This window comes from Jaculus jaculus, chromosome 2 (assembly GCF_020740685.1).
Source record: "Jaculus jaculus isolate mJacJac1 chromosome 2, mJacJac1.mat.Y.cur, whole genome shotgun sequence".
Lineage (NCBI taxonomy): Eukaryota > Metazoa > Chordata > Mammalia > Rodentia > Dipodidae > Jaculus > Jaculus jaculus.
This window is the reverse complement of record NC_059103.1, coordinates 193,386,729-193,394,390: the sequence shown is the minus strand read 5'-3', so window position 1 is coordinate 193,394,390 and position 7,662 is coordinate 193,386,729. Positions and strand designations below refer to the sequence as shown.

Sequence of the window (7,662 nt, the reverse complement as noted above, 5' to 3'; positions counted from 1 at the left end):
TATATGCACGTGTACACGCCAACAGCAACGATGCCCTGGGACTAAGGGACGCTGCACATGCAATGCTCACCAGGACATCTCAGATGGCTCTGTTTTTCTCTGTCTTCTGGACTGCAAGCATTCTTTTTTTAAAAAAAAAAACAAACTTTATTTTTTAAAATTTTGTTTATTTTTATTTATTTATTTGAGAGTAACAGAAAGAGGCAGAGAGAGAGACAGAGAGAGAATGGGTGCGCCAGGGCTTCCAGCCACTGCAAAGGAACTCCAGACGCATGCGCCCCCTTGTGCATCTGGCTAACGTGGGTCCTGGGGAATCGAGCCTCGAACTGGCATCCTTATTTAGGCTTCATAGGCAAGCGCTTAACCACTAAGCCATCACTCCAGCCCTGCAAGCATTCTTAGTTAATACTGTTCACTGAGCTCTGCTGTGTACAAGCTGGTCACGGGGTACAGTGATAGGAGGGGACAAAGTTGCGCTTGCGTGGAGCTTGCTTTCTGGTTAGACAGGCAGCAAACAAGAAAATGGTTATAATAAGCTGTTAGGAAATGACAGGTCAGTGAGAAAAAGGCAACCATGTGAAGGGATGAAAGTGATGGGTTGTTGGTGTGTAGATGAAGGAGTTCTGGGAAAGCTCTGCACAGGGATATTGGCTTTCTTTTTAAAAATCATTTTATTTATTCATTTATGTGTGTGTGTGTGTGTGTGTGTGTGTGTGTGTATGTGTGCGCGTGCGCACGTGCACGCGCCTGCATATATAACAGGGTCTCTTGCCAAGCACATTTAACTTTTTTTATTTTTGTTCTTTTGGTTTTTTGAGGTAGGGTCTCACTCTAGCTCAGGCTGACCTGGAATTCACTATGTCGTCTCAGGGTGGCCTTGAACTCAGGGCAATCTTCCTATCTCTGCCTCCCAGGTGCTGGGATTAAAGCTGTGCACCACCACACCTGGCAACTTTTTTTTAAAATTATTATTATTTTTTTAGTTGTGGACTCCCCCACCAAGAGACCATCCTCACAGGGGATGCAGGTCATCCCTATGGGGATTGTGGGTTGTGCATTGTGGGGGCAGCCATCAGTTATGGGGAAGAAGCAATGTTTCTGTGCAAAATATCCAAACCTGGGGCTCTAACCATCTTTCCACCCACTCTTCCACAAAATTCCCTGAGCCATGTTGGATGTGTTTTAAGTCTACCTCAGTGATGGGCTCTTAGGAGCCTCTGGATTTCTACTTTGGTGGGTATTGAGTGTCTCCAGTGTCTGTCTCCTTCAGCCTTGTGCTGATTATCAGGTTCACTGAGAAAGAAGCACTTCCCCAATTCCTCTGTGGTTTCAGCTAGGCCCTGGTGAAGTGCGAAAAAATATGGAATGCTTCGCGAATTTGCGTGTCATCCTTGCTCAGGGGCCATGCTAATCTAGATCTGCATCGCTCCAATTTTAGTAATATGTGCTGCTGGAGCGAGCACCAGCACATTTAACCTTGTGTGGGTGCTGGGGAATCAAGCCCAGGCCGGCAAGCTTTGCAAGCAAGCACCTTCAATCCCGGAGCCTACACTCCAGTCCCCTGCTGAGGGATGTCTGAATGGTGCAAAAGGAAGATCCAAAGACAGGTGTTTAGCAGTGTGCTATTCTGTGAGGGGGTATTTTGGCTTCCTGGTTCTGTGATAACAAGGCAGCATAAACTACATGGCTTTGAACAAGAGACATGTGTTCTCACATTTCTGAAGGTAAGAACTGGAGTTGGAAGCTGGGTTGGTTCCTACTGAGGCACCAAAAGAGAGTTGGTTCCAACCCCGTCCTTCCGGTTGTTGGCAATTCCTTCCTGTGTAAATACATCATGTTTGTGTCTGCCTCTGTCTCTACAGGACCTTAGGGTGTGTCTCTGCCTCCTCTTTGTATGTTATTATTTTATTTTAAAATATTTTATTATTTATTTATTAGAGAGGGGACAGAGGGAGGAGAAAAGGAAGAGAGAGAGAGAGAGAGAGAGAGGGAGAGAGAATGGGTACACCAGGCCCTCTAACCAGTGCAAATGAACTCCAGACACATGTGCAACCATGTGCATCTGGCTCATGTGGGATCTGGGGAATCAAATCTGGGCCCTTAGGCTTCACAGGCAAGCGCTTAACCGCTAAGCCATCTCTCCAGCCATATATCTTATTTTTTAAAAAAATATTTTTAGGGGCTGGAGAGATGGCTTAGCGGTTAAGCGCTTGCCTGTGAAACTTACGAACCCTGATTTGAGGCTTGATTCCCAAGGACCCACGTTAGCCAGATGCACAAGGGGATGCATGTGTCTGGAGTTCGTTTGTAGTGGCTAGAGGCCCTGGCATGCCCATTCTCTGTCTCTGTCTTTCTATCTCTATCTGCCTCTCTCTCTCTCTCTCTCTCTCTCTGGTGTTCTCAAATAAATAAATAAACAAAAATTTAAAAATATTTTTATGTATTTGCAGGGAGAAAAAGAGTGAGAAAGAGAAAGGGAGGGAATGGGCATACCAGGGTCTCTTTGCCACATCAAATAAACTCCAGACATATGTGCCACTTTGTGTATCTAGCTTTCTATGGGTACCAGAGAAGCAAACTTGGACTGTCAGGCTTTGCAAACAAGTATCTTTAACAGCTGAACCATCTCTCTGGCCCTGTTTCTTCTCTCTATAATGACACTTGTCATTGGATGGGGGATTACCCGAATCCAAAATGACCTCATTCTGTCTGGATTACATCTGCAAAGGCTTTGTTTGCATATAAGGCCCCATTCACGTGTACTTGGGTTAGGATTCTAATATATCTCTGAGAAACACAACCTACAACAGGGTTCTTTGGAGTTGTGTGACTACAGGGCACAACTTTAGAGCAGGAAACTGGGGGAACAGGTACATGTGTGTAAATATGTAAGTTGGTCTGGCACTTTTTGGCAAGTTTACAAGACATTCTTTTAAAAATATTTTTAAGTTTTACTTATTATTATTATTTTTTTTTGTTTTGGTTTTTCAAGGTAGGGTCTCACTCTAGCCCAGGCTGACCTGGAACTCACTATGTAGTCTCAGGGTGGCCTCGAACTCATGGTGATCCTTCTACCTCTTCCTCCCGAGTGCTGGGATTAAAGGCATGTGCTACCATGCCCAGCAATTTACGTATTTATTTATTTATTTATTTGAGAGAGAGAAAAAGAGGCAGATAGAGAATGGATGTCTAGCCACTGCAAACAAACTCCAGACATATACCACTTTGTGCATCTGGCTTTACATGGGTACTGGGGAATGGAAATGGGTCCTTTGGTTTTGCTAGCAAGTGTCTTAATCGCTAAACCATCTCTCCAGCCCATTTACAAGATATTTTTGTAAGTGAAAATCTTGTTTATAATGCTGAACTGAGAACATTCCCTTCATATGTCTCCTGAAGGTGCTTCCTTACATTTAGTTTACAGCTGCATGTTTTTCTGTCTACTGGTTTTTTTTTTTTTTTCAAGGTAGGGTCTCACTCTAGCCCAGGCTGACTTGCAAGTCACCGTGGAGCCTCAGGGTGGTCTCAAATTTATGGCAATCCTCCTACCTCTGCCTCCCAAGGGCTGGGATTAAAGGCATGAGCCACCATGTCCAGTTTCACAACACTAAAATTTTTTTTTTTGCTAATTTTTATTTATTTATTTCAGAGCGACAGACAGAGAGAGAAAGAGGCAGATGGAGAGAGAAGGAGAGATTGGGTGTGCCAGGATCTTCAGCCACTGTAAGTGAACTCAAGATGTGTGTGTCCCCATGTACATCTGGCTAACGTGGGTCCTGGGGAATCGAGCCTCAAACTGGGGTCCTTAGGCTTCACAGGCAAGTGTTTAACCGCTAAGCCATCTCTCCAGCCCCGGCTTCACTATTTTTATACTGTTACAAGCTGTTTTGTTTTGGCTTTTGAGACAGGATCTCTTTATGTTAACCAGGCTATCCTAGAACTAGCCATATACCTCTTTTTTTTTCGTTTGGTTTTTCAAGGTAGGGTCTTGCTTTAGTCCAGGCTGATCTAGAATTCACACTGTGGTTTCAGGATGGCCTCCAACTCTTTGTAATTCTCCTACCTCTGCCTCCCAAATGCTGGGATTAAAAGCATGTGCCACCAATGCCTGGCTTCCTTCTTCTCCCTTTCCCCCGAGGTAGGGTTTTCACTCTCGCGCAGGCTGACCTGGAACTCATTATGTAGTCTCAGGACAGCCTCGAACTCATGGTGATCCTCCTACCTCTGCCTCCCGAGTGCCACCGCGCCTGGCCCTGGCTTCCTTCTTAATCTTTCCTACCTTCATCCGCTCAGCCACATTGAGTCCTTGTGTTTCTAGCCTTCATGCTAGCTGCACCCCACCCCAGCTCAACCTCAAGATCTTTGCTCTCCCCCCTAACTGACTGCCCTCAAGACATCTACATGGCCTATTTTACCACCTCGAGGCCATGACCCCAGTGTCTGCAGAAATCCTGGCCAAGTCCAAGCTTCCTTCTGTTTGTCTTTACTTGTGTTAGTTATCAGTTCCCTCCTATACATTTCCTATAGTTACCTCTCTGCCTCTTCTAGAAGATAGCCTCCAAGAGGGCAGAAGTAATTGTCAAGTTGGCTCACTGCCTAGAAGAGTGTTTGGTACATAGCACACTTTGGGAAAAAAACATTGTTGAATAAATGAAACAGGATTTAGAAACAGGCATTTTAGATGCTTATAAAACTTCCTCATGGCATACCTCAAATGAGTATCATTAACTATTGTCTGATTGTGAGTGTAAGCTATAAGTTGATGACTATAAACGGTGATATCAGTAATTAAGGCTTGGATTTGTGTTATTCTAAATATTTTGGCTTGTAGATTAGGCAAAGTTGGATAATAATGCAATTATTTTCATTCTCTTTTTAATTGTTGAAAAGGGTACCACTATATAGATCAGACTGTTTTCAAACTTGTAATCATCTTGCCTCTGTTTCCTGAGTCCTGGAATCATAGCTGTGTGCCACCATGGCTGATGGAGAAACTGTTTTCTTCCCAACACTTCCTAGAGCCAGCCTGGCTTATCTGTGAGACATCAAGTGCCTCCCATACACGGGTTTCTTGTGTCAGTTAATAGAGTAAAACTAATACTTATGAGATGCTTTGGCATTTATAAAAAACCTTTCCATTTATGGTGGATGCAAAGCAAAGTGGTGAAGAAAAAAATGGGCCCTAGAGTCAGCTTTATATGGATTTGCTTTTTTTTTTTTTTTTAATTTTCTTTTTATTTACTTATTTGAGAGCGACAGACACAGAGAAAGACAGGTAGAGGGAGAGAGAGAGAATGGGCGCGCCAGGGCTTCCAGCCTCTGCAAACAAACTCCAGACGCGTGTACCCCCTTGTGCATCTGGCTAACGTGGGACCTGGGGAACCGAGCCTCGAACCGGGGTCCTTAGGCTTCACAGGCAAGCGCTTAACCGCTACGCCATCTCTCCAGCCCTGCTTTTTTTTTTTTTTAACAACTTCCATGATTGTAAACAACATCCCATGGTAATGACCACCCCCCTCCCCAACTTTCCCCTTTGTGCTTTGGGTTTTTGAAACTAGATCTCATTCTGTAACCCAGGCAGTCCTTCTGCCTCAGTGTTCTGAGTGCTGGGAGCTACCATACCTGGCTTCATAGATTTGAATCACAATTTACTTCTCATGTGACCTTGGAGAACTCAATCTATTTTTCAGTTTTCATAAGAATAGTACTTAGCCATGGGGGTCAGTGTGAGAAGTGGTCGATATATGCAAAGCATATGTCCTAAACTTGGGAACTCATTCAAACAAACAACCTTCCTGTAGGTACAGCACATAATATTTTTTCCCATTTGGATGAGTCAGCTAAGAAGTGAGTGACTTGCCAGTGTTACCCAGTTGGTCAACAACAGAGGAAGGAATGGAGCCCAGACTGATTTCTTAACAGGCTGTCTTTATTTAGGACACACACACACACACACACACACACACATGCACACTCCTACACAATTACATCAAGAATAACTAATACTTTATATGCTGCACAGTAACCCTCTTTTCCCCAAAACCCCAGCTGGAGTTTGAAATTTTGCCAGTACTGTGGCTAAAAGACAAGACTTTGTGCTGGGAATGACAGTGATATTGTTACGCCTGACACCGAGCCTTCAGCTTCAGGGTGGGGCTACCCAACCTGCCTGTTTGTTCACATAAGGTTAATTCCACATTTACAACATGCTTTGAACATTTTTCCCCCTTGGGTTTCATACATTAAAACAACATAGTTCAATTCAAGTCATGCATTCGTTTCCGATCCAGTGCACCTGGAAGCATCTTGGCCATAACAGTGACTTTTTAAAAAATATTTTATTTATTTATTTATTTAACAGAGAGAGTGAATGGGCATGCCAGGGCTTTTAGCCACTGCAGACAAACTTCAGATGCACGTGCTACCTTGTGCATCTGGCTTTACATGAGTACAGGGGAATTGAACCTGGGTCTTTTGGCTTTGTAGGCAAACGCCTTAACTGCTAAGCCATCTCTCCAGCCCCTACAGTGACATTTAAAATGTTTTTAAATTTAAATTTATTTTTATTTGTATAAGAAAGAGAGGGCTGGAGAGATGGCTTCGAGGTCAAGTGCTTGCCTGTGAAGCCTAAGGACCCCCGTTCAAGGCTCAATTCCCCAGGACCCACGTTAGCCAGATGCACAAGGGGGCGCACGTGTCTGGAGTTTGTTTGCAGTGGCTGGAGGCCCTGGCATGCCCATTCTCTCTCTCTCTTTCTCTCACTCTGTTATTCTCAAATAAATAAATTAAAATAAACAAAAAAATTATTAAAAAAAAAAAGAGAGAATCGGCACAGCAGGACCTCCAGCCACTGCAAACTCCAGACACATATACCATCTTGTGTGCCTATTCTACCTTGTGTTCTTGTGACACTTTGTAGCTACATGTTTTAAGTGTCTGTAGACAACATGACAAGCTATTTCATGTAATTTAACTTTTTGTGCTGAATACATATTCTTTGAAAGCATTTTATAAATAATACAGTATTTGAGTGAGTCTTCAAATTTACTTGTTATACTATAATGTTGCTTTCTCCAACTTTATTATAAATGATCTAATGCCAGGTAAGTTTATTTTTATTAAGTAGAAACTTCGTATGGATGCATCATGTGTTAGCACCATCATGTTCCTCCTCCCTGCCCCCATTCCATAGGAGGCCCTCCTCAGTGGGATTGCTGGTATTCTCCCTAGGGTTGTGGGTTATGAGATGTAAGAGCATTAGTTAGTCATTTTAAGGGGGGTGGTTACTGGACATTCCCTTCTACCCTGTGGCTCTTACATTGTTTTCACCTCCTCTCCCACAATATTCCCTGAGACCTGATGGGTGTTGGTTTTTTTTTGGTTTTTCAAGGCAAGGTTTCACTCTAGTCCAGGCTGACCTGGAATTAACTACATAGTCTCAGGGTGGCCTCGAACTCATGGTGATCCTCCTACATCTGCCTCCTGATTAAAGGCGTGTGCCACCACGCCCGGCTCCTGATGGGTGTGTTTTAAGTCTCCTTTCGTGTTGAGCTCTCAGCAGGTTCTGGATTTCTGCCTTGGTACATCTGGAGTATCCTCAGTGTCTGTCTCCATCACCTTGGCACTGGTTGTCAGGCTTGCCATTGAAGCAGCGCTCTTGCT

The 7,662-nt window shown here is 43.8% G+C and overlaps 1 non-coding gene across 1 annotated transcript; it reads right to left on the bottom strand.

Moving 5' to 3' along the window:
* Window positions 1-1,354: 1,354 nt before the first annotated feature.
* LOC123459038 lies at window positions 1,355-1,463 on the bottom strand. The gene has a single exon (XR_006635968.1). It is a non-coding gene; the product is annotated as a U6 spliceosomal RNA (small nuclear RNA).
* Between the last annotated feature and the right edge of the window lie 6,199 nt (window positions 1,464-7,662).